This window comes from Leptosomus discolor, unplaced genomic scaffold (assembly GCF_034619465.1).
Source record: "Leptosomus discolor isolate bLepDis1 unplaced genomic scaffold, bLepDis1.hap2 HAP2_SCAFFOLD_43, whole genome shotgun sequence".
In the NCBI taxonomy this organism is placed as follows: domain Eukaryota; kingdom Metazoa; phylum Chordata; class Aves; order Leptosomiformes; family Leptosomidae; genus Leptosomus; species Leptosomus discolor.
Window position 1 is genome coordinate 1,387,522 of NW_028237934.1, and position 26,841 is coordinate 1,414,362.

At 56.8% G+C, this 26,841-nt stretch overlaps 1 pseudogene; it reads right to left on the reverse strand.

Annotated features, from left to right (window-relative positions):
* Nucleotides 1–6,847: 6,847 nt before the first annotated feature.
* Nucleotides 6,848–26,841, reverse strand: part of LOC147412363 (M-phase inducer phosphatase 2-like) — a 132,221-nt pseudogene continuing 112,227 nt past the window's right edge.

A 26,841-nucleotide genomic window follows, 5' to 3' on the forward strand; every position in this document is an offset into this window, starting at 1 on the left:
CAGAAAAGTTTTGCATTCAAGTGGGAAATCCTTAAGAGTGGTTTGAAGACCCAGCTCACAGGGACGGTGTTGCCACAAGGTTTCAAGAACAGCCCTACCATCTTTGGGAACCAACTAGCGAAAGAGTTGGGATTACGGGAACCACCATCGGAAGAAGGAAAAATACTACAATACGTGGATGACATCCTCATTGCAACTAAACCCAGAGAAGCCTGTGTCACCTGGACTGTAAGTTTATTAACTTTTCTTGGGCTTCAGGCGTACTGAGTGTCCCGAAACAAGGCACAAGTGACTTTGCAGCAGGTTACATACTTAGGGTATGAGATCAGTGCAGGGCAACGGTCCTTGGGGCAAGCCCGGAAAGAAGCCCTATGCCAGACCCCTCGGCCACAGACTGTAAAAGAACTGCGGACCTTCCTGGGAATGACGGCGTGGTGCCGGCTCTGGATACATGACTATGGCCTGCTGGCCAAACCACTGTATTCCCTGATAAAATCCAGTCAAAGTCACCTCCAAGGGGATGCTGAGTCAGATCGGGCATTCCATCAGCTGAAGAAGGCCCTGATGTCAGCACCTGCACTGGGACTCCCTGATGTGAGTAGACCATTTCTCCTATTTTCCCATGAAAAGCAGGGAATAGCGTTAGGAGTACTGGCACAAGACCTGGGACCATACAGACGAGCTGTGGCGTACTTCTCCAAACAATTGGACGCTGCTGCCAAAGGGTGGCCTGGCTGCCTAAGGGCGGTAGCAGCAGTCATCCTGAATGTTCAGGAACCTCAGAAGTCTACCCTGGGTCAGAAAATGACTGGTTTCCTATCTCACACAGTGTCTACAGTCCTTGAAGTGAAAGGGGGACACTGGCTCTCCCCACAGAGATTCCTGAAATATCAAGCTATCATGGTCGAGCAGGATGATGTTGAGATTGTGACCACTAACATTGTCAACCCAGCTTCATTTCTTAGTGGGAAGGCTGGAGAACCAGTGGACCAAGACAGCTTCACGACAATTGAGGCCAGGTACTCTAGCCGCATGGACCTAAAGGATACCCCCATGGATGGGGTAGAGCACTGGTTCACAGATGGGAGCAGCTATATCCTGGGCGGAAAACGACATTCTGGGTACGCCATCACCACTGCTGAAAAGGTAATAGAATCTGGACCACTACCGGCTGACACTTCAGCATAAAAGGCCGAGATCATAGCCCTCACTCGAGCCCTGGAGAGGGCCGAAGGAAAGGCTGTGAATATTTGGACTGATTCTAAATACACCTTTGGAGTGGTAGATGCCCACGGAGCAATTTGGAAGGAGCGAGGACTGTTGAACTCCCAAGGAAAGACTATCAAGCACGCAAAGGAAATTTTAAGACTTTTGAATGCAATCCAACTTCCTGAAAAAGTGGCAATTATGCACATCAGGGCACACCAGAAAGTGAGCACTGAATTGGAAAGAGGAAACGAACTGGCGGACAGAGCGGCAGAACAGGCAGTTAAAGAAATGGTAAAGGTAGAGGGAGCACTAGTCCCAGACGGACAGATAACCCTAGAAGGTAAGCCAGAATACACTAAGGAGGATCAAAAGTTAATCACAGATTTGGAAGGAACGTAGAAGGAGGATGGGTAGGCTGTAACATCACATGGGAAACTCATAGTCCCCTCTTATACGGTTTGGCCATTGGTCCGGGAGGAACACAAGAAGGGACACTGGGGGGCGGAGGCATTACACAAATACCTTATCAGACACGGGACAGCTCGATATTTATACACCACTCTCAGACAAGTGACTCAGCAATGTGACCTTTGCCTCCAGACTAATCCAAAAATTGTCCCCAAACCAGAAATGGGCCAAATTGGGAAAGGGACTTGTCCGGGACAACACTGGCAAATTGATTTCTCAGAACTTCCTAGAAAAGGGGGGTATAAATACTTGCTTGTACCAACTGATACCTTTTCAGGCTGGCCAGAAGCCTTCCTATGCAGAACAGATAAAGCTCGAGAGGTGACCAAGGTGTTGCTACAAGAAATCATACCCAGGTTTGGAGTCCCAGGTGATGTCCTCAGATAGAGGGCCGCACTTCATCTCCAAAGTTGTGCCAAAAATAAACCACCATCTAGGGACAGACTGGCAGCTACACACTCCATACCGGCCACAATCCAGTGGCCAGGTGGAGAAAATGAATCACCTGATTAAACAACAGATTGTTACATTAGGACAAGAAACCAATTGGGCCTGGCCACAATCTCTACCCCTAGCAATGCTACGGATACGAACTAGACCCCGAGCTAAAGAAGGGCTAAGCCCATTGAAATCCTATATGGGCGACCCTATGGGGTACAAAAGGGAACCTCTTCACAAATTGGTGAAGAATTGATGACTTCCTATATGGTGGCATTAGGGAAACAGCTTCGTAAATTTGAAAAACAGGTGTTTGGAACCCGATGCAGGGGTTTGGGTGGGTCAGTGCATAACATACAACCTGGAGACTAGGTGTATGTTAAGTCTCTTACAGAGAAAACTGTGGAGCCACAGTGGGAAGGACCATACCAAGTGCTTCTTACCTCTTTCACGGCAATCAAGATCAGGGAACAAAGCGCCTGGATTCACCACTCCTGAGTGAAGAAAACTCCTAAAACTCCTTGGAAAGTAACACAGGGTGAGGATGAACTGAAACTAAAGCTTTGCCGAGCGAAATGAGTATATTGCACCCAGAAGTGTTTAGTAACTCGTCCTGCCAAGATTTAGTCAGGAAAATTGTTGTATTTGTAGTTATCGTAACCCAAGGGTCGAACAGTAACACCCCAGAATGGCCACGGACCCAAGCTCATATTGAATATACTGGGGATATGGGATCGCTCTCTGATAGAAAAAGCTTAAGCCTTGCCACCGTGGTTATGCATAAAAATGAAGTGTACCCCCAAAATTATTGGAGCACAGACCTTCAGAGAATGATGCCTCAACTGCAGGGAATGCTGGGTCAAAACATAAGCGTAGGATGCCGAGGAATGAACGGAACTTCCTACAAAAGGGCAAACCAGATAGCTGTATCCAATATAATAACAAACACAACAAATAGAAAGCCGTGCAGTATCTTGGATTGTTGGCATAATTTTACTCTAACACAACCTGTCTTTGTAACCTGGGTCTGGGCACGTGGTGAAATAGGATTACCATTGAAATTGAAGATAGATGCTGTACCGTCTACGACAGCGGGGCCCTGCACAACCTATACAGCTGATACTAGCACTCAAACAGTCCGAACCCAAACTAAACTTGAATCTAAGATTTATGAGATTGGTCCGTATGTCATCAGAAATACAGGTCAGCTACAAGTATTATTTAACCCAGAGTGGTCTCTAAAAAGGGTGGAACTGATGATGCAAATTAAGGTTTCAGAAATACAACCATTGTGTTCCCCTTTCTTACGGACTTCCTATGAAGGGTGGACCACTTGGCTATGCAGGAGAACGGATATTTTTCAAAAGCAAATACCAAGGGATGTAACTGGGGTGTTAGGGACAGGACTTGGGGTTCTAAATACCACAGATTCAGAAGTGATAATGAACAAATAGCTGCCTCTACCGCTGATCTGTCCAAATTACAACAGCCATCACAATCCTCCCTATTAGCTCTAGGAGCTCACCAATGGTTGGTGTCAGAAGTTCTACCCGACTGGGAACGGACAAACATAAGGGATCATAATATCATTATAGCTGCAATCGGAGGGCTCCAAAGGAATATCTCATTGGCCCTGAGCCGTATCCAGGCCCAGCTGTGAATGCAATCAATAACTGCATCTACTGTAAGGGAAGGAGAGGAAGGGGTCTTCCCCATAGAGATACGGAAGATAGTTTGGGATAGTGCCACTGATAGGGAAAGAGAGCTCCAGTCCTGGTGGGAAATGGTAAACTTTACCTATAACCCCACCACACACACAGTCACTGCCCTCGTGTTAACTATCCACAATGCATCAGTGACTGTAATACATCCCATAATAGCCTTGGGAATAAACCATGGTCAAACTTTGCTTTATCCTTTGGAACATAGGACATGGGCCCGAAAGAGAGAGAACAAATGGCAAACAGTTGACTTAGAATCCTATATTATACGGGAGCAACAGGGATTTCTCTGCGAAAGCAATACCATGAGGGCACAAGACATTTGCTGGATACTGACCAAAAGGTCTGTCAACCTTGAAATTCGCCCGAATGCCAGTCCAAAACCGGTTGTTGTCTATGCAGGAAAAGGTTGTGCTTGTTTAAGAACAACATGTCGCTTTGTGTCTGTAGGAGGAGTAGAAATAGACACCAGGAATCACTCGAACTTCTGTATTTGTAATTTTACCACCATCACAGGATGTGACTTTAGCTACCTTGCTCCTGTGGTTTCTCATCAAATCCTGAGATCAAACTATACACTGATTTCTGAACTAGAACCCACAACTATAGGGATAGACTTAGCAGTAAGAAAAAGATTGTTGAAACACCCAGACTGAATACGGATATTAGAGGAAGCCAAGAATAACGGACAGGAAACTCTAATAACTGTTCATCATGAGGCAAATGAGGTAAGTAGGGTCTTGAAAAGGGTCAAAAAGGACGGAGAACACAAATGGTGGGATACACTTTTGGGGTGGTCACCTTCAGACACCGGACTTTTTCAACGTCCTAATGCATCCAATAGTAGTGTTGTTGATAGCTACCGCTATTTTATTATTTTTAGTAGGGACCCTGTATATGTGGGTTTGGCGTGTAGTTAGAAGAATAACTTCAATGTACGAAGCATTATACCAACCAGAATAGCCAAGTAAAAGAATTCACTTAACTCAATAGAAAAGGGGGCAATTGATAGAGGGACATATGGAAAATATATTTTATAAGCGAAGATATATCGAAAATATTAATAGGGAGCTACATAGAAAAAAGCTAAACCTATTAAAACTTGCTTCCCAGACCTAACATGCATGCAAGTAGGCAATTAGTCACTAACCCCTGCGAACTGCTCAAGAAAGAAGCTGATAAGGGAAACAGAAAAGACAGAAACAAGGACCTAATTCATGGCTCAAAGGCGTCAAAGGCAGGAGGAGCTAAGGGCTAAGGAGGGCTCGCTAACATCCATCTCTAAACAAGAACAAAGAGGAGACAGCCAGGTGTGCACACAGGGACAGACCAGGCTGAAACCAGTCTGGGACTGCAAGCTCAGCCAAATTAAGAGATTCCAGGGGAGAGGGGAGGAGTACAGAGCGAGGAAGACCTACGGCCTTCATCCCTGAAGACCCCTGCCCAGGACCACCAGGAGGAACTGCGCAAGCACCCCGAGGAGGAGCCCGAGGCGGAGATTATGGAAATGACAAGTGACAGGAAGGAATGGCCTTTTTGGGGACAGGTCATGAATATGTCTAGGCATTTCGAAATAGGTGATGTTTTAACTGGGTAAATACTGGAGAAGTGGCCACGGTGGGGATGCACGTTTGTGGTGGAGCGATCCCCCGTGCATCTGCGCGCAATAAACACACCTACTGTGTAACCTTTTGGGTTGTAAAGTCTTTTCCGCACATCAGGGTGTCACAGGCCTGGGGGACACAGGATCACCCCGGGGGCGGGGTGGTGGTGGTGGTGTGTGTGACAGGGCCTGGGGACACAGGATCACCGGGGGGGGGGGGGCAGCAGGTGGCAGAGCGAGCATGAGGGGCACAACAATGGAGCTGGTGGTGCCCCCCCACCACACACCACTGTCCCAGTTGTGGGACCCCACGGTCACCCCACCATCCCCACCCCTCCTCCTGCCCCACACACAGCCCTGAGGGGGTTGGTCTAGCTGTGACCCCAGCCCCACAGGGCAGCCATCACCCCTTTAAACAGCTCTCCCGTTCCTTAAAGCGCCCCAACCCCACCCTCAAAGCAGGGGGGGACCCCTGACCCCCCTCAGATTCGCAGCGCAGTCACAGACCAGAGCCAAGGCTTTCCCTCCTCACAGAGTTATTAAACAGAAATGTTAAAAAAACCAATAAAAACAGACAAAACATGGGGGCACAGGGGCCATTCCTCCCTCCCCAGCATGTGGTGCTCTGGCAGCAGCCACTCTGGGGTGGGGGTGAAGCCCCTCCTGCCCCCCTAAAGTTAACCAACAGGGTGGCAAAACAGAAGAAGAAGGAACTCCCCAAATAGTCAGTGACCAGTACAAGGGGCACCCCCCAGCCCCACCCCCTGGCTGCAAAGGAGGTTTAAGCGCTTTTCTGTAACAGTTCTGCCAATTAAGCTCTGCTGACGGGGGGTCGCAGCCCTCAGGGACGGGGGTCCCCACCTTCCACGGGGACACCCAGCCTCCCAGAGAGGGTCTGCCCAGCTCCATGGCACCCCCCAGGGCTCGGGGGGGTGGGGGTGGGGGAACGTGCTGCAGCCCCGTGGCTTTCCCAAAGCTGGCAAAGCCACCCCCCACCCAGCCCAGGGTGCAAGGGGAAGGGGGGCACTGGCTTGGGGGGCTGCCCCACAGCCCCCGAGCCCCATCCCTGATGCTGGGGAGGGGAGGTAGCCTGACCCCCACTCCCAGAGGAAGGTTCAACCTGGCAGGGATTGAGCCCCCCTAGGCATTCCCCACTCACATGCTACAGCCCCCAGCCACCATTTGGGGTAAAAACTAAACACCTTTTAGGGTAAAAAAGGGGTAAAACCCCACAACCATGGCCCCCTGCCCCGCGCTGCTGAGGGGGGCGATGCTGGGCAGGGCACCCAGCACAGAGCTGGGAGGGCTGTGTGTGTGGGGGGGCGGGGTGGCGACCAGGTTTTGGGCTGGGTGATGGTGAGCGCTGGCAGCCCCGGGTAGGGGGTGGGCAGGGGGCTGCGGGGGTCCCTCAGAAGTTCTTGAGGCGGCTGTAGAGCTCCCGCTTGCTGCGCTCGCCCGCCCAGCTGCGGCTCTTCTGGCGGAACTTGCGCAGGTCCTCCTTGAAGTCCTCGTGGTCCATCGGCCGGTAGTCCTGGGGCTTGCAGTGCATCTGGGCACCCACAGCTCTGTCAGCACCCGCAGACCCCCCTCCCCACCCCCTGGGGCAAACCCAGCACCCCCCAGGACCCCCAGCACAACCCCCTTCCCCTGGAGGTACCACCCTCATGGAGGATGCTCAGAGCCAGACCCTTTCCCCTCACAGGGCAGGGTTTTGGGGAGCGGAGAGGGTGTTTTCCCCCCACCCAGCACTCTCACCCTCCTGCCAGGGACCGCCCCCCCTCCCACACAGGGGGTGAAAGGTAGGGGGGCTTACCTGGTACTGGGGGAAGAACTCCCAGTACCCCCCCTTCAGGACATAGAGCTTGGGGTAGTGGAGGTGGGGGTACTCGTTACAGGCTCAGTCCTTCTCCCTGATGAACCGGCACCTGCGGGACAGGGGACAGGATTGGCATCCAGATAGGATCCTGCCATGCCCAGGGGGTCCGGCAGAACCCAGCGCCCACCCCACCCCCCCCAAACCCCCAAACTCACATCCTGGGCCCCCTCTCGGAGGAGAACTCGCAGTGGAAGATGACGATCACCCTCTTGCTGGCGTCGAAGGGCACGATGGGCTTCTTCAGCAGGAACTCCTCCACGTCCTGCGCCAGAGGCAGGTTGACGGCGCCCTGGCGAGGGAGAGGGGCCCCTTTCAGCCCCCCCCTCCTCCCATTTCATCTCGGGGCGGGGGGGGGGGGGGGCCTTCATACCCTGCCCCCCTTCTGCCCCATCTGTTGGGAATGCCTTCACCCCCCTCCTCCTTCCAGCTGGGGCTCAGCACCTCCGGGGGTGCTCAGCATCTTTGGGGAGGCTCTCAACCCCTCCAGGGGGTTCAGCACCTTTGGGGGGGGGGCATCAGCCCCTCTGAGGTTTGACAGGTTTGTGTCTCCCCCACCCATGACCACCCTGTCCCCAGCCCCGAGGGGCGCAGCGGCGGTTCTGACCTTGATGTGGCCTCCCTCGTACTCGTAGGGGTACCTGCAGTCCACGATCACGCAGCTCTCGATGAGGCTGCTGAACTGCCCCGTCAGCACTGCCACCATCTGTGGGGGGAGCCCGTCACCGAAGGGGGGGCGGGGGGGGGGCGGGCAGGGAGACAGCCCTGTGGGGGTGTATTTTTGGGGAAGAGGTCACTGCTCCCTTACCATTTCGGGGGAAATGTACTTCAGGTCCGGGTGCTTCCCCTCTACCGTCTGCAGAAGGTAAGGCTGGAGGAGAGGCGGGTGCTGGGTCAGGATCTGTCCCCAGGGAGACGTCTTGGCTACCACCCGCTCCCCCCAGCCCAGAAGACCCCCCGCCTGCGACGTTTGCTCCCTCCCAAGAGGGACGGCGCTGCGGCACTGGAAGAGCAGCGGGTCAGGCTCTTCAGGCTGGAAAGTCTCAGCCCCAAGTCCCCTTGGTCCCAAACAAGGGCCACCAGCTGTATTGGGGCTCTGGCACCAGCGCAGGGCTCCACTGATGGTCCCCCTTTGTTTCAGGAGAGGGGGGCAGGCGGCACCCCCAAGCCTGCAGCACCCCCAGCAGCCCTACCTTGGAGAAGTCCCCGATGAGCTCCTGATGGTCGTTGGCCAGCAGGTTCTCCATCTCCTCGTGGCAGAAGGACCTGGAGCACAGCAGCCGTGCTTTCTGCGGGGACATGAACCAGAGACACCCCCCTCGGCGTTAGCGAGGGCGCCGGCAGAGCCGTGGCACCGGGCAGTCCCACCCGGGACGGGCAAGGACGCCTCACCCCGAGGATTCCCCATCACCCACCGGCTCTGCCGCTGCCGCCTCCTCGCCAGGGCTACCGGCCACGCTCCTCCGTCGCTTGGTCTTGACGGGGGTGTCCCGGTCCTGGGGTCGGTCTATCCGCTTCAGGATGGGCCTGATGATGCGGCTGGGCATCGAGGGCGAGCGGAAGAGCTGCCGGCACTTGCCGCGCTTCACCGGACACTGTGTGGGGAGAGAGCCCGTGTTGGTGCCCAAGGGTCCGGCATTCCCCCCACATACCCCCCCCCCCCCCCCCAGCACCACGCGAACAAAGGCAAAAGGGTCCCTCTCTAGTGGCTGCACACCACCCAGGACAAGCCCAAAGCCCTGGGGGGTGTGTGCTGCTGGCCAACCAGTGACCCTCACCCCCAGACCCCACCTTGGAGACCCCAGGAAGGGGGAGCCTGGGGCCCCATCCACCCCCCGAGACACCCAACGTACCGGCTCGGCCTCCTCCTTCCTCACCAGGGGCGCAGTCAGTAGGTTCTCCATCCCCTGCGGCACGTCAGCATTGCTCTGCCGGGGGGGCACCCGGGGGGGCCACGGGGCGAGACAGAGGAGAGCGTGAAGGGAACGGGTCCCACTGCTGCTTCGCACCCCCCTGGGCAGGGACGGAGCCCCTGGCCAGGGTCCATCCAGCTGCGCAGATGGAGAAGCCCTCCCTACTTTCATCTCCTCCTCATCCAGGATCTCCACGAAGCCATCATCTTCCTCTTCAGACATGGAGGAGGTCAAGGAGCACTGGCGCAGGATGATGGGGCTCTCGCCCTGGGCGGCGTTTTCCTTCTCGAGGGTGTCGAACTGGGGAGGGGACACGTCACAGCCCATGGCTCAGGAGTGGGGCCAGCCCCACACCAGCCCTGTTTGCAGACACAGTGACCCCAATCCCCCCAGCTCCCACACCCACAGGTCTCCAGTGCAAACAGGGAGGCTGGAGCAGCAGGTCCCGGCTCAGCAGCCCCTGCAGCAGGACCACCCACCCCCGGTGCCCCCCTCTCAGCACCCCCAGCCCCTCTCACCAGCAGGCCGGGTGCAGAGCAGAGTCTCTGGCTGAGGGGGTCCCTCCCCGCAGCCCCATCGCCGGTGGGCAGCCGGCTGTGCTGACTTGGCCTCTGCAGCTTCTTGAAGACAAACCCCTCCTGCAGCAGTGGGGGAGGGGGGGGGTGGGCATGGCATCCCCCTGCCCCTTCCCCGGTCCTGCCTCCCTCTCCCCAGCCTTGCTGCCCCCCCTCACCTTGTCCTCAGGCTTCCTTGGGCCCCTCTGCTCCCTGGCCCCGTGGCTGTTGAACTCCCGGCAGTGTAAGATGTTCTTCAGGACCGGGCTGGCCCCCAGGAGCTGTGGCTGCAGGGGGGGTTGGGAGGGGTGAGAGGTGCTGCACAGCCCCTGCGCTCCCCAGCTCCATCCTCCTCCTTCTCCTCCTCCTCCTCCCAGCTCAGCCAGGGGCACAGCAGGATCCAGCTCAGCTCAGCCCTGCAGAGCCCCCGGGACTTACCGGCAGTGAGTGGATCCTCCGGATAAGGAGCTTATTACTGCAAAAAGAAAAGGATTGAATGAAGAGAGAAGATGCCCTGGACCAGCAGCATCCCACCCCCCCCGCCCCGAAGCTGGCATGGACCCCCTTGTCCCCTGGGTCCCCACAGTGGGGTGAGACCTCCCCGGAGAGGACCCCAGGGCAGCAATTCCTCCAGCCACTGAGCAACACCAACAGCTTGATCTAAACCCCAGGACGGACAGCCTGGCTTTCGGGTCTGGGCACAGGGACAGAGCCCCTTCACTTACTCTTTGAGAGCTCTCCTGGATTCTGGGATCGCTGTCTCGAAGCTGAGGGAAGAGAGGAGCCAGGGTTAGGGGGGATGGCACCCTGTGCCCCAGCCTGAGCAGCCCAGGAGCCCCGGGAATGGGCAGCCGCAGCTCTTACAAGGCCCCCACTCCACGCAGGGGTCATCAGCCCCCCCAAGGGGAGAGCAGCTGAGCGGCTTTCAGCCCCACAAAGGGTTAAAACACCATCTGGAAATCACTGGTTTCAGACGGGGGGACCCCAATCTGGGCTGAGGGGGTTAAGCAGCACACTGGGGTGGTTCAGGGCACCCCGCTGACCCCACTCGGGGCCCAGATGTAGCTGGTGGCAGTGGCGCCCGCTCTCCACCTGTATGTAAATCCGGCAGCGGGGATGCTGGGGATGCTGGCCATCGGCCATATGGCCATGCAGCTGCACACTGCGACAGGACGAAGGGGGCACTGGCGTGTCCCCTGCAGCTCAGCCCACCCAGCCCCAAGGCTGCCCCAGCATCACCATCTGCCCCCAGTTACTCAGTCACCAACATCTGCCAGAGAGGGGCTCTGCCAACGGCCCCGGGAGTGGGCGAAGCCACCGGCGTGGCACCGGCGTGGCACCCAGAGTCCCTCAGCCCCGCAGAGCTCAGCTCTCAGCTGATCCCTGCACCCCAAATCTGCGAGGCCTGGGCAGCAGCACCCCAAGGAGGCTGAGGCGGGGGTGCTGGGAGCCCAGGGAGGTGCTCAGCACCCTCACCCCGCTGCGTGGTGAGGCAGCGAGCCGTCTGCCGGCCGTCCCTGCCAGAGGAGGACTTGGCACGGCAGCACCGCAGAGGCTTCCTGCCTGCACCCGCTGCCAGACCCCTGCCTGCAGCAGGGCTGGGCCGAGCACCAGCACCGACAGCCCCACTAGAGGTGGTTTCTCACACCACCCCCCACCAAAAATTAATTTTGGGGTGGAGGGCACAGCTGGAAGCACAGCCCCCCAGCAAGGCTGGGACAGGTTGAGCGTGGGCACTGCAGGCAGCCTGGGGAGGGTGAGCAGGGGGGACACAGTGGGCAAGGGTGGAGACCTCCCGGAGTGGGGGGACGCGGGGCGAGGGACACTCACACTTCCTCCAGTGCCGCGGGGTCCTCCTGCGTGGGGGAGTCCAGCCCCACTCCTGCGGGAACAAGGGGTAGGGGTAGCATCGGGGGGGGCAGGTGGGAGGCACGCCGTGCCCCCGGGACCCTGCTCCAGCACAGGTCCCCCCCCGCTCCTGTGGGGCGCTGGCAGGGTGCAGGGGAGCCCCCCCCACCCCAGCTGTGTTCCCTTCTAGTGCTGGGAAGGGGGCCACAGGGTGGGATCTGCTGTGTGCTCAGGTGGGACCCTCACCCAAAGCTTCCCCCGTCCCCCAGCATGGCAAAGGGACGACCCTGGGACCACCCATCCTGGCCAACATGTCCCACATCACCCTGCCCAGGGACCCCCACTGGGGTGGTCCACAGCCGAGCCCCCCCCCGGGGTGCAGGGCTGGGCGGGTGGGGGGGCTCCCACCCATCATCCAGCACAGGGAAGGAAGCGCTGGGGAGGAAATCCCCGTTTAAAATCCCAGTTTGACTCAGAGCATGGCCAGGAGCTGAGACAGAGCGGGGGACCCGGCTCCCACGTGCACCCCCAGAAAGACCCTTCCCCACCCTCAAACCCCTCCCCTGCCTTCCCAGCCCCCTCCCTGCATGCAGTGACCCCCCTGCCCAACGCCCACCCCCCCGGCACAGCTCCCCCTGCACACCCCCAGCCCCGGGGAGGAGGGGGGTCGGGGCAGGGGCGGGTGTGGCAACAGCACCCATCGCTCACCCGCGTCCGAGGACTCGGAGGAGACGGAGCTGCGGGGGGAGCCCAAGGCTGCCGACCCCCGGCACGGGCTGGCCCGGCGCCTCTGCAAGGACAGCCCCGCCACCCGCCGCTTCGGGGTGTCCCAGTGGCTGCGGGCAGGGCGGGGGCGGCGATCAGCCCGTGGGGACCCACCGGTACCCCTCGGGGTGCCCCCTTCGGGTGGGGCGGTGGGTGGTGTCCCCCCCCTCCGCGCTTAGCACTGCCCTGAGCCGGCAGCATTCACGCGTGGGGGGGAGGGGGGTGCGGTGCGGGGCAGCCCCCCCGTCTCCACTCACCTTCCCAGTCCCACCAGCTTGTCCATATCCAGCGTCAGCGGGGTGACCGGCGACATGCCCGCTCGCCTCCTGGCCACTCCGGCTAGCCCACGGCCACCGGGGCCGCCCTGCGCCGCCATGGCGAGTGCAGGAAAGGAAGGGAGGCGTTAATGACACCCGTTGGAGCGACCGTTCCCGGCCCCGGCGGAGCGGAGCGGGGCCGCGCCGATGCTCCGCCGTCCGGTGCGCGAGGGGGGGGGGGCGCGCGCCCGCGGCCGCCCCTATTTATATTCGAAAACTAACAGGGGAGCGGCGCGGCGGGAGCCAATGGGGAGGGGCGGGGGGCGGGGCCACGGCCGGGTCGGGGGCGCGCGGGCAGGGGAGCGGAGCCCGGGGGTGCGGGCAAAGCACGGGGGAGGGGGCCAGCAGGGGTGCAGGGGCATGGCTGGAGGGGCTCAGGGGGCATCGCCCAAAATGGGGGGGGGGGCATGGCTGGAGGGGCTCAGGAGGCATCGCCCAAAATGGGGGGGGGGCATGGCTGGGTGGGGGGACATGGCTGGGGAGCACAGGAGAGCTCGGCCCAAAGTGGGTGAGGGGCATGGGGGGGGCACGGCTGAGGGGGTAAATGGGAATGGAGGGGTGCGTAGTTGGGGTCTTGGGGGGCATACGGCTGGGGGGGCACGGAATGGTGCGTGGGTGGGGAGACATCGCTGGGGGGCTGCACGTCGGGCGTGCGGCTGGGCAGGATGAGGGGTGGGTGTCCGTCAGTGAATGTGCAGCCCAGGGGGGAGCCCAGTGTTCGGACACTGCCCCCACCCCCAGCCACAAGCCCCCAGCCATGTGGAAGTCTTTGCAGTAAAGATCTCCTGGCGATCCGAAAGCCCATCCGCTGTTCGCACCATGGGGGAAAGCGCTGAACCCCTGCCAAATCTGCTGGGGCTGCTGACACCCACCTCTTGTCCTGTGGTGATGTCGAGTGCTGTATAGACAGTTGCAGACGCCCTAGAAACAAAAGAGCAGCAGAGACATGAGAAGTGGTTTAGACCCTGGAAGTGAAAGCCCTGACAGGAGCTCTCTGCTGCCTGTAGTGTTTCTAAAACACCTTGGTTCCTCCACTCCTTCAGCCAGCAGCGCACAGCGCAGCAGCCCAGAAGCCCCCTGCCATGCAGGCTATCCAAGTGAAAACTTAGGTCCAAGAGGAAGAAAAAGGGCTGGTGCAAATCTCCAGAGTTCATACTAAATTCTTTCAGTCCAAAACTGAAGGGCAGGGTGCCTACAGAGACTGGAAAATAATAGATTTCATTCTTTTCCCCTTTTCTCCAGTTTTGCTCTGTTGGGGTTTAGTTTTTTCCTTTTTTTTTTTTTTTTTTTTTTTCTTGCGGGGGTGTGTGTGGATTTTTTTCCAGAGAATGTAACACACGCACAGTCTAGCTGTGCCTTCTTAGACCTCTTCTTTGGATCTATCTGCAAAACTCCGGCAACACCATGCAGTCATTCTGAGAGCCCTGAACACACGTGCCAGCCATCTGAGGAAAGGACAGTGCGTTGACACTGCATGTATTACTGAATGGTTGGTTTTCACTACCTCTGCCAGAAAAGAGAGCTGAATATTTAACCTCTGGTTGCAGTTTCTAAACTATACCATTATAATCCTGATCACTAAATACTTTTTTAAAGCAAAAGAGTGGCAAGAAATGTTCTTGAGAAGTGTTATTTACCTGACAGCTATCAGGTTCTAAGTTGCTCTTTCAGGCAATAAAGATTTTTCTCCTTTCTTTAGCGTGGCCGTATTATTTTGAGACACACAAAAATGATTTCCCCTAAGAAAACAAGCAAATGGGTGCTACAAACTTGAGGGACAGTAGATCTTCCAGGTCCTGCCCCTCGCTGCAGACAAGACGTTGCCAGCATCAAGTGCTCTTTGACGACGCCTTCTGACCACAGGCACCAATTCTGATCAGTACTGAGAGACAGGAGAATCTAAGCCCAGGGTCTGAACACGTTTGGAGCTTGCCCGACTTCACGCTTGATATCACACCAGCAAAATACCTGGCCCGTGATTTTGTAGCAGTAACTGTGACGGGACTTACCCTTGCCCGACTTGTTCAAATCGAGTGTATTTCTGCTTAGGATCTGCCACGCTCACAGTGCTCCCTGAAAGAAACAACATTAAAAATGGAGACACCCCCTTCCAGCAGATCAGAAATGCCGCCCCACTGTCTGGGGTTGGGAGCCGTTTGTAGGCAGCTGGGTGACAACAACGATACAGGCAGCTCCGCAGCACAGAGAGTCTCCACGAAGACTGATTTTTACAGTCCTCTGGAGAGTCACCCGGACAGGAAACCAAGAACTTGGAGAAACATTCACAGGAGCCGCAGATCAGAAAAGAACAAGTACCAGTGCAAGTGCTTGTTGTCTCGAAACACTAAGGACAGCTGCAACAACAGAGCCTTCATCTTCTTAGCAAGAAATAGTCTGTGCGATTCCCCAGAAGGTTTAAGACTTCTGGAGGTTAACTGCCCCTTGGGTTCTGGAATCCATTCTGATGAACAGGTGCCACTTGCAGACAGGAAGAATATTGCAGAGTGTTCCCAGGAGGGGATCTTCTCAATGTTTCAGCGGCTTGCCAAAAGAATGCCGTCATGTTTTTAGAGAACAGCGTCTCCTGTTACAAACAAGAGAGAAAAAGCATCTCAGGCAAGAAGCCAGAGAGATTGGGAACAACAAGGAGGAATGCAGATTGGTACAAAGAGGCAGTGAATGAAAAACCAGCCATGCGCTGCAGGACAGAGACAGAGGAAGGAAAAAAGAGGGGCAGGGAGCAGGACAGAGGGAGAGCAAGGAAAACCAAAGGGGCAGGTAGAATAGCAGAACAAGAGAGGGGCTTGGAAAGCAGAGAGGGACGAAGAGGGAGCAGGGGACAAGAACAGACAGAAGAAGAAAGGTACAGGGAAGCAAAAGAGTGACGCCAGTGATGGAAGGTGGGAGGGCACAGGCACAGGGAGGCACCCGGAGCACAAGAGGGGTGACACGGCCCCAAGTGTGGACGGAGGGTCGCAATCACGACAAATTTATCTACACACTTGCAGATAAGCCGGCACATCTTTATTGCAGCGCTGGGAAGCACGGGGACAGCTCCACCCGACGGGCTTCAAAGTTACATCAAAAATTCAACATCTTATACCCTTTTTCTGCAAAGTCAGGATCTTTAACAGATTTTAACATAAGCATGCATCTTATGCCCGCTATTAATTTTGACAGTTACAATGATTGGTCCGCCCTATTCTATAACTTTCTTAATAGTCCTATCCTAATCTAATCATTGGTTATTTTACTGATCAAAATCTCTGATATACAAATTAGGATGGGGAGGACGGGAGAGTCTTCACAGCAACATGCCTTTGTTTCGATGGTTTCATCACATAAGAGAACTAGCTGAGAACGTACAATTTCACCCCTTGTACCTGCCTCCCTCCCTCCTCGTTCTGTGTTCTGTACAGTTTCCCAATCCACAGCAGCTTCAGCTTTGGCCATCTTCCTAAGGCCTGCATCTGCTGTCTCTTAGCATAAGTGGGGTTTTGTCTACTCCTTACCATAATGTAAATTAATTGAATCAGGAAATAATTAACTATAAGAAATTAGTTGTTTATTCAAAACAATTAATTATCAATGAAATTCAAAATTCAGATCTGATTATAACACAAGGGCCCAGGACTCACTGCCGCTCCCGCTCTTGGTGCTGCTGGGAGGATTTTACTGTTGAGACACTTCTGTCTCTGCCTCTCTCAGCTCTTACAATATGAGGCTTCCTACATACACAGCCTCACTGCGCACACACACACACCCCCCGCCCCCACGGCTATACCGTGCTTTGGTTACGCACACAGACCCCGCGGTGCATGTTGGTGACCAGCTCTGCTGAGGACTACTCACAGGGACCCTTCCTCACGCGGAGAGGCCGGCTGTCTCTTGTCTGCAGCTGGGGGCAGCTCGCAGCCGGATCCCCTTCGTGTCCTTCTCCAGCCGCTTTTCCTTTTGCCCATCTCCTCAGCTTCAGCCTGAGCTGGATGCAGCTGACGACATCCCCAGGGCAGGAACAGACCACCGAGCCCTGGCACGGCCTCTGGCAGAGGGAAAGAACCCTGACTGTCACAGCCGGCCCCAGGCCGGAGCCCCTCCTGCTGCAGCCGCTCCTGCAGACCCCGCTCCTTCCCCGCACTGCTGCTGAAGGCCCCTGGGTTAACAGAGCCCTGGGCCTGCCCGAGGCCCCACTCGCCGCTGCCAGGACAGGCCGTGGGGCAGCCTGGGGCTGCGGGACAGGCCTCAGGGGAGGGGCTGGGGACGGGGCAGCTGCAGGGGGGGAGCGGGGCTGGGGGGGCTCAGGGGGGCTCTGAGAGTCGGCGTGCCCAGTGCCTGTGCTGGGGGGTCTGTCTCCCTTCTCCTTCCCCTCCCCAGCTCTCAGGTCACCCCCGGGGATGCCCCAACTGACCCGGCTCCGGCTTGGAGCTCCCACCCACCACCCCCGGGCAGCCAGCAGGCAGGAGACACCCCCTCCCCCGTGCAAGGGCCTGGCTCACCTCAGGGGCAGCTCAGCCCTCACCTCAGACGGGCCATGGCTGGAGCAGAGCCTGCACCTCCCGGCACCAGCCCCTGTCCCAGGACTACAGCTCCCAGCATGCCCCGGGGCCTCTTCCTGCTGCCTGACCCTGCAGGGACCCTTCCCCCGGCCCTGCCCCGCCCCCGCGGGCCCCATGGCCCCTCCCCCAAGCCAAGAGCAGGGCGGGAAACAGCCCCCAGAGCCTGAGGGCCAGCGGGAGGGGGAGTGTGGGGCAGGGCGGCAGAGAGGGACCGAGCAACGGTGGCCGCCGGGGTGGGGGAGCAGGGGGAGCACGAGGGGCCGGGGCAGGCAGGGAGGAGGCTAAAAAAGATGGGGACAAGGAGCCAGAGTGAGGAAGGGGAAGAGAAGCAGCACAACAGGCTTTAAGGCAGAAAGAGAACAGCTGGAAACCAGGGAGCCAGAGCCTGGGAGAAAGGGAGAAAGATCAAAAATACCGGCTGTGGGCACTGCTGCCATTGCTTGAGCACAGCCCAGGAACTGCACGGCCAGGAGCCTCAAAATAGGGGTGGCCTGTGAAAGCCCTGCCCCGGGCCCGCTCCTGCACCCTGCTGGTGGTGGTGAATGTCGCCTGGCAGGGTGGCCAGGGCCTGGGGGAGACAACCAGTTGCAGGGTGGAATTGCCCAGCTTTTTTTTTGTTTGCTGGTTGCTTTTGCTTTTTTTAAAAAATAGCATTACAGCTCTGAATACAACCTGCAAGGAGAAAGGAACCAGGCGTACCGGGCTGGGCACATTTAAAGCCCAAACCCGCTCAACAGCCGCACAAACCACTGCTGGCTCCCGCTGTGCACACTCCACTGCCCGCCTGCAGGTACAGGCAGCCGCCGTTTCTTGAGCCTTCCCCAGGATCGGCACCACCGGGCAGCTCAACAAAGCGGGTGGGCTGCAACCACAGGCCATCTGCACGACTGCAAGGGTCTCTCTCCTTTGCTCGTGAGCTAGTCCAGCTTCTGGTTTCCCTAGTGAATTGCACAAACACACAGCGCTCCGAACAGTAGCTGGCCCGAGACACTCGCTCTTGCCCACCGCTGGGTCGCCGTGGCCTGTGTTCCCTTCTGCCCTTGCTGGCCGCCAGCCCTCTGGACCCACCCGCGCCCTGGGTGCAGAGTGGGGCCGCACACGAAGGAGTGGGAATCGCTCTCCAAGAGGAGGTAGGACGCACTGCGGTGATCACCTGCAGGGCTCAGTCAAACAAGCACACCAACCAGCAGTTTGCCTCTGTGGGGTTGGCTCCTTGATCCCCCCCTCCCCTCCTTTTTCCATGCCTATACATGCCCCTCAAATGCCTTGACTCCCCTCTTTCTCCGCCCCTGTCTCCTCCCAAGCAAGGGACCTCCCCGCGGGTATTTTTTCCCCCTTGCTCCCAGGTTTGCCACAGCCGTCCACAGGTTTGGTGTTTCAGGCGCTGTTAGCTGGGTCACCTCGGACTTCCACGGCATTACCGATGCAGTTTTTTCCTGGGTACTGCTGTCCCTGCCAGACTGCTCTCCCCAAAACCACCCCAGCTCTTCCTTCAGTTATCTGTCAAGTGTGGCCACCTCCCACACCAATCCCCCTTAACTACCTGTGAAATCCAGCTCTTCCTCATGGCACTCTGACTCCCGTCAGCTTCGCACTCGCTTTGCTACAGGCAGCAATAGCTCTTGGCATGCTCAGGCGTTTCCCACGGTGTGTTCAGTAAGCGAAGGCTCCCGGCAGGCCCTAATCTTCAGCTTGCGTGCCTTAAGGCATACCCCCAACGCTGGCTGCGTGTCACATCATTTCCTCCTCTCCTCTTGCTAGCCTCCCTCTAGCCAGTCTTCTCCACCCCACGGTGGCTCTGAGCACCCTCGTCTCAGACCGGGCACGGTTTCAGCTTTTGGAGTGACTCTTTGCCCGTGTGACCGACTTGTCTGCCTGCAGCCTCGTTCTGCAGGTGCTGGGCATGGAAGTCCTTGCCTTGCACAGGAGACTGGACTGAAGCATGGTTAGCTGTGAAAATGGTCAACTTTATTTCAAGAACTAAGTCAAGAGCAGCAGTTGTGTGTGCCCTGAGAGGAGCGTGGGCAGGACCGAGCAGGCCACTGGCACTGAGGCTGCCTTTGGATCTCAGCAGGCATTGCCCCAGGAGGAAAGGGTGGTGCTACTCTGCAGCCTGCACTGGATCCTCTTCCTCTTGCTGCTCAAGCCTTTTTCCCCCTTAGCACCTGCAGGAGCTCCTGCACCCGAGTAAAGAACTCCACCAACTTCTGGAGCGGGAATGGGCAGGAGCTAAACGTGCCCGACTGTGTTGGGATCGGCCTTGGCCTCTGCACGGGGGTGGAGGCGGTGAGAAAATGACTCCATGCCCGCGCCGTTGGAGCAGCCCGGACTGCTGGGTGCAGTCCCATCTGTACCAGGATCCAGTCGTAAAAGTGCTGCGTGGAGGTGTAGACTCCGGGCCTCCTGGCTCTGGCGCAGCCTATCCCCCAGCTGGTCACCCCCACGAGCCAGAAGTAGTCGGCGTGCTTGTCTTGGCAGACGAGAGGACCACCGCTGTCACCCTGCAGCGGAGCGGAGGAGAGTCAGAGGGTTCTGGTGGTGTTGGGTGGCCCCTGTCAGCACTGTGGCTGGCTCCTTCTCTCTCCTGGCACCTGCCAGAGCTGTACCCAGTGCCCAGAAAGGCTCTGCTCAGGTGCTGGAGCCTGCAGGACCTTGTCTGGGAGGGGGTGGTGGGCCTGCAAGGTAGGGTGCTCTCTCCTCTCTGCCCGCTGATCCTGGAGGTGTGGAAGGGGGACGTTCCAGGACTGGGATGCAGACCTCTGCGCTGGGGCAAGAGCACTGGGTGGCCTTTCTGGGCAGAGTGCCGGGGCTCTGGGACAAGAGGGGTGCTGGGCAAGGGCCTGCAGACGGGGAAGGGAAGGCAAGCCCCGACAGCGGTGGGGACCCAGCGGCAGGAGGGCGACTCGGCAGGCGCAACACGCGCCGGGGGACGTTTGGGCGCTGGCGACAGGGCTGCCTGTGCTGCTGGGGGCTGGCGCGGAGCACGCTCCTACCTGGCAGGTGTCGATGCCGCCCTGCGGATAGCCGGCACACACGTTGTGGGGGTGGACGGCCCCTCTGTACCAGCGGCTGCTGTTGCAGACCTTGACATCAATGAGGTGGACCTGGGCCTCCTGCAGGACAGCGGTCGATCCTCCAGCTGTGAGCACAGGAAGGAGTTAGCAGCCAGCAGCCCTTCTGTTCCCACTTCTCCTCCCCTGTGTGGGCGAAGCCCTTCCCTAGGGCTCGCCTTTGCCCCTGCAGAGGCCTTGTGCCGGGCTTGCCCTTCCCTCTCGCTTTGGCTAATGGCTCGGGCCCATCTCTCTGTGGCCGTACGTCCCCGCAGCCCGACTCTGGTTTTTGCCGCCGCCGCTGCCCAGAAGCCCAGCCCGCCTCCCCAGCGTGCCGAGCTTACCCTCGGCACACGAATACTCTTTGGGAACTCACATCTTGCCGTGGTGGCACCCCAACCGCTGACGTAGCAGCTCGTCAGCTCTGACACTCTCAGCGAGGCGTCGGGCACGCAGGCCAGCTGTACGTAGTAGCCGCACTGGACAGGCTGGTCCAGTTCCAGCAAGGCGATGTCGTTCCTCTCCGTGACGTTATCGTAGTGTTCATGAAGTATCAGCCGATAAATACCGCGCACTTGGGTCTCAGGGCCCGGCTGAGCCAAGTGGGTGGCCCCGATCACCACACGCCACATGGTGAGGTAACTGGAAGGCAGATGCAGAGAGGCCTCAGAGGGAGCGGAGCCACGTGCTGCAGCAGCCCCGCGGTTCCCTGCCTTCTGCTTCCCAAGGCAGGGAGGAAAGCAGCGCTGCGGAGGGTGCCACTGCCCTAGCATGCCTTGGGCACCAGGAACGTGGAGCTGGAGGCTGCTAGGAAGCGGTGGCACGAGCCCAGCCTTCTGCGGAGCAGTCTCTCAGCTGGGCTCGCCAGTGCCCTGGCACCGGGCATACTGCAAGGCAGCGGGATGGCAGGAGCTCGTGGGGCTGCGGACGGGGCGCCTGCTGGTGCTGTGGGGATAGCCCCCTTCCCTGCTCCTCCTTACCTGGCCGCGTTGAAGCAGTGGGCTGCTGTGAGGACCCACTGCGGGCTGATGAGGGACCCTCCGCACACGTGGCCCCAGGGGCTCTGGATGCTGACGATCCAGGGCCAGGCCCCTGGCTGGGCACCCGTGCCACCCACGACGCGCGACATGCCGTAGCGAGCCGCCATGGGCCGGAGCCCGCAGGTCCTGGTGTAAGAAGAAACTCATGAGTGTGCTGCTGGACGGCTGTGCTGCTGTTGAGGCTGAAGGTCAGCCGTCTTCCCTCCCCCCGAGGGGCTGCACGGACGGCAGGGCCAGGGAACCCCGTGGCTGTGCCTCCAGCCCTCTGTCCGCTGTAGCCCCGTAGACGGGTTGTGCCAGCAGCCTGGGTGCTGGCAAGGAGGTGAGGCTCCCACAGGGAGTTTGGGAAGCTGTGGAGTGGCCACAGGGGCTGCGCGGGCCCCCTCCAGTGAAGCCCGTCAAGGGCTGCCCGAGCTCCCTCCCAGAGCCTCGGCCCACTTACCCACAGCTGTCCCACATGCCGTGCGCAGGCCGGCACACGGCCAGCAGGACGAGGAGGGCGAGCACTTTCATCGCTGCCAGCGGCACGCGTCAGCTGCAAGAAGGAGGTCTGGTTGCCTCCAGCGCAGCTGCCGACGTACTGCCCGCAGCAGTCTCGCTGCCTCTGATGGCCTTGGCCCTGGGGCTGATGTCACAGAGCCGCCGTTTCTGGGCGTGGGGCACGGTGGCCTCTCAAGGGGGGGTGGAGGTGGGGGTGTCAGCAATACGGGGGGTTTCCAAGCAGGAGGGGAGGCGGAAGCTGGGATCGGACAGCCCTGACAAATCCCTGCTGAACACTCTGCCTGTGGGATGAGGGCGTGCAGGCCCCGTGGCTGGCAGCGGCAGAGGCTGGGCTTTCTTTAAAAATGGATGCTGCCCAAAGGAAAAAAAAAAAAGAAATGAACCATTACTTTCCAAACTCAATTACTGACGGGCTCAAGCAGTGTTCTGCTGGTTACCAGCAATATGCAGAAATGGGACATAGGGGACCACCTGCACCTGCGTCTGCAATTCCAGTCCCTTGCTATCCCAGGCCAACATGGCCTGTCATTCGATTAATCCATTTATCAAGGTGTCTTCAGCTTGCCGGCAATTTTGCCCTGCCAGTGCTCTGGGAATGCTGCTTGCTGTCCCAGGGCCTTGTTCCTCTCAGGAACCTCAAAATGCTCACTTAGGTTCCTGTTTGCTACAGACACGGGCTCTTTTAGTGCTCAGAAAAGATGAGGGGCACAAGCCACACCTCAAGGAACTCCAGTACCTCTAGGAAATGTTTATCCCAGCAATATTTAGGCCCACGTGTTCTTCTGAAGGCCACTGAGGTCGAGAGAAGAGCAGGGAGACAAGAGACAGAGCGCTGATGCACTCAGATCTGGGTTGCAGGGACAGCAGTGTCTACCACCCCATGTCCTGCCCCTCCTGCGCTGGCTGGCACCTTCACAGCAGGGACAGCCAAGGGGCACACGGTGCCACCCCCTATCTGCCACAAAACCTAGCACCAAACCTGCAGCAGTTTTCATCTACTCGACTATGCCAGGCAACAGAAGGAGCTGTGACAAGTCCTGCTCAGCCATCCCCGTTTCGCTGGCAGAAACCTCCACAAGTGGGGCAGGAGGGACAAGCCGGGGCCCCTCTGATGCTCACAGGGAGCACCCGCAGCCCCTTCCTTCCCACCGCTAAACCTCTGTCCGCTTGGCTGGGACTGACTTCACTGCGTTCCTCCCTGCTCATCTCTCGGCATACACCAGTCCCCAACCCCATTTCAGGCCTCTGCGCCTGCTATCGTTCCACTGCAGTTATTTTGCCACCCTGTAAACCTGAACTTCCTACCAAAACACAAAAGAGGGCCACGAAAATGACCAGAGGGATGGAACACCTCTCCTGTGAGCACAAGCTGAGCGAGTTGGGGTTGTTCAGCCTGGAGAAGAGAAGGCTCCGGGAAGACCTTCTAGCACCCTTCCAGTGCTTAAAGGGGGCCTAGAAGAAAGATGGGGACAGACTTTTTAGCAGGGCCTGTTGCAATAGGACAAGGGGTAACGGTTTTAAACTAAAGAGGCCAGATTCGGACTAGATATAAGGAAGAAATTTTTTACGCTGAGGGTGGTGAAACACAGACACAGGCTGCCCAGAGAGGTGGCAGAAGCCCCATCCCTGGAGACATCCAAGGTCAGGCTGGATGCGGCTCTGAGCAACCTGATGCAGCTAAAGATGTCCCTGCTCACTGCAGGGGGGCTGGACTGGATGGCCTCTAATGGTCCCTTCCAGCCCAAACCACTGTAGGATTCCACTGATTTTTCAGCTGAAAAGCACCGAGAGTGGAGACTAACACGAGGGGGCTCCATCTGATGCCTTCGAGCTCAGCTGATGAGAAAACCATGACACAGCGCAGCTCTTTCACCTGCAGCCGCTTCGCGTTTTACCTGCAGAAGGTCCTGGGCAGACCCTCGCCTGCCCACGTCCACCTCCAGGCAGCAGCTCCAAAAGGCCCGAAACTCAGCGCACAGTTGCTCGGGGTTCTGCAGCTCTGGTGTCCCGTTGGTCGCTATCAGATCCATCGCCTAGAGTGACAAGAAACACGAGACTCCACCTGTTTCATTCTTACCCAGAACTGCTCAGAGAGAGCCCATTTTTTAAGGTCCAGCCTCCAGTGCCAGTTTCCTCCCTGGCAGAGGGTTAGAGATGATTTTTCTCTACCTACAAAAAACCTCTGATGCCGCCACAGCTACTCCAACATCAACGTGATCTTGCCTCGACAGCTGATTGCAGTGGCTGACCTAGTTAGGAGGAACTCCATCAGCAAAAGCACATTTGGCTTCTCTGTGCATCGACACCAGCTTTCCTGGCTATTTTAAAGAGTGAACTTGGTCCAGCTGTATTATTTCAAAGGATTCGGACATAAAATGCATCCCTGCAGTACTCACTGCTCCCTAAAGTACAGCTTCCTTAAAACAAAGGTAGTCCAGATTTTCCCTCTGTTCTAGATAAAAATGGTAACTAGAGGATAAAAAAGTAGATCCATCAGCTTATTCCTTGGCTAAACAGAAACATTTGGAACCTCATTTTCAACACAGACACGTTAGCTGTGTGCACAAATATATTATGAAGAAAACACATAACTGGGCAGACAGGAGCCACCCGCAACTCTGTCTTTCAGCAGTCTCCAAATTCCAGATCAGCAAGTCTTCCTGACAGACCTCAGGCCAAGGAATTAGAACGTAATTTTGCAAAACATGGGGCGAGCATTATCCGGGGCAGTTCACTTGGAATCAAGGTCTAACACGCTGCGAAGCTGGACAGATGAGTTCATTCTGCTTTTGTAAGACGTTCTTCAGAACGGCAAGACAAATGTTTTGAACTGTTTGAACCTAAACTTGTAGAATATGTCCCAAATATACAGCAATAATAATAGAAATAGGCCTAGGAGTCTTCCATACAAATGTCCGCCATGACAAGAACAGCTCTGCGCTACTGGCATTTAAAGAGACGGTGGCCAAAGGGACTTTGCTCTTATCCTCTTAAAGGTAGAGGAAAAATTCCAGGCCTAAAAAGGCAAATGAACTATCCTAGAGGAAAAACAATAAAAGGAAGTTTCTCTACTTTTCCCACAAGAGAAGTGTCACAAAATCAGTCCTGTCCCGTCCCTCTGCAGCTGCCCTCAGGCACCGGGCACAGCGGTGAGCCGGAGGGCCTGTCCTCACTGCGGTTAAATGGTGCTGCCCCAGGGATGTCCCTTCTCCTGCGATAAAGGAACACAGCACCCTTGCCAGCCTTGGGAATTTTATTCTGGCTACATTCGCCTGGCTGTGAAACAGGAATGCCTAGGATTTGGTTTGTTGGGTATTTTTAAAACTGAAACTGGGGAGGTCCAACCAGCGTTTCAAAGGACGTTTATCGCACCAATATTTGTCCCTCAGGCCCCAGGCGTATGCCTGGTGGAAGGAAATCCCAGTGAGAGAAAACAAACACTGTCACAGAATTATCCAGGCCACTCTTGGCTGGAAAATGGTTCATTCCTGTGAGTTCTGCATCGGCTGGAAAGAACGTGAGCAACAGGGGATGCATTTGCTCTACACGTGGAAAACAACAATCATATCTACATTCAGACTGGTGTTAACTCTTTGATCAATGATCCTTTAATGCCCTTAGAGTACATGTAGGTGTTTCAACTCCTGTCAGGAACGGAAGCTGCTGCGTGCCTTGCACTGTTAAAACAAGCATTCACGAAAATGTGAAAGAACATCCTTTGGTTTCCAGGCTTCGCAGAACTCCCTGGATGGGGTCTAAATGTGACTATTAAACCCAACAGCTACTGTGTGCCATCAGCTAAAAACCTGACCTGTAAAGACGGGTCTTGCTTATCAGCTCTCCTGTTTGGATGCAGCTGAGAGCTCTCGCTGCACTCTGTGATTCCACACACAAGAGCAGAAGGATCCTGTCCCTGTTGGGGCTGATTCACTTTCATAAAACCAGCTGGGAACTGGGGAACTTCAGGCGGTCCATCACAAGCTGTTCACTGTTCCCAGCTCAGGGGCAACAGCCCCTGCCCAAGAGCCCAGGAAGTGAACACAGGTGGGACCAACTCCAGGTGCCTGATTTTAATCTCCTGCAGTTTTACTCAGGCACCTGAAGACACCGTGAAGCTCTGAGTGCTCAAGCTGATCTCAACTCCCGCAGCAGATGAGGCATGTATGAAGAAAAAGAGCATCTCAAATAATCTGGGCAAGGGCAGGAATGGCTGAATGTGAATTTGATCAGAGAGAAAAAATCCAGTTCCCTGCCTCACAGTTGACCCGAGGCTTCTCCAGGAGCCCTAAGCAACCTTTGAGGTTAAGGAAGCTGGGAATTTTCAGCCTGCAAACCAGGGACACAGGCCTACTGCTACCCTGCCAGCTGCAGTGCACTCAGCTGACTCAGCATCAGGCTGAACCCAAACCTCTTTACTTCTTCTCCCCCCTCAGGAGGTGGCACAGTGCACACCGCTCCTCCTGTGTGCACTCGAACCAACAACCCCGGGCACCTACCAAACCAAAACAAGCCTTCCAAGAAAACTCAGGAATCTTTGTTCAAGCAGAGCGGAGGACTGACACTGGTGTAGTTGTTGTATTCCTTTCTTAAGTAGCCTGCCTGGGGGTATGTCCTGACCCTTCTGCTGTTTCTTCTCTGAGCCTGCAGCACACAGTCTGGGTGCCATAGACCAGAGAGAGCACAGCCTTATTGCTATGGGAAAAGCTACACGTCATGTTCTATTTCAATTCCAGCCTTTACACAAATGATCTATCTATACACATGGTCACAATTAATTTCCTCATACATTCCTGCATCCCTATCAGGAATTAACTGTGCAGCACCTAACTTTGTTCCAGCTACCAGTCATGAGGTTTTATCTTGGTATACACGCTTTCACTATCACACACTCATTTAGGATAAGAGCTGGTCATTTCATTTTAAGGAATGAGGATGAAACGGAAAACCTCAAAACATTAAAAATACATTTGTTTACTCCAAGTTTC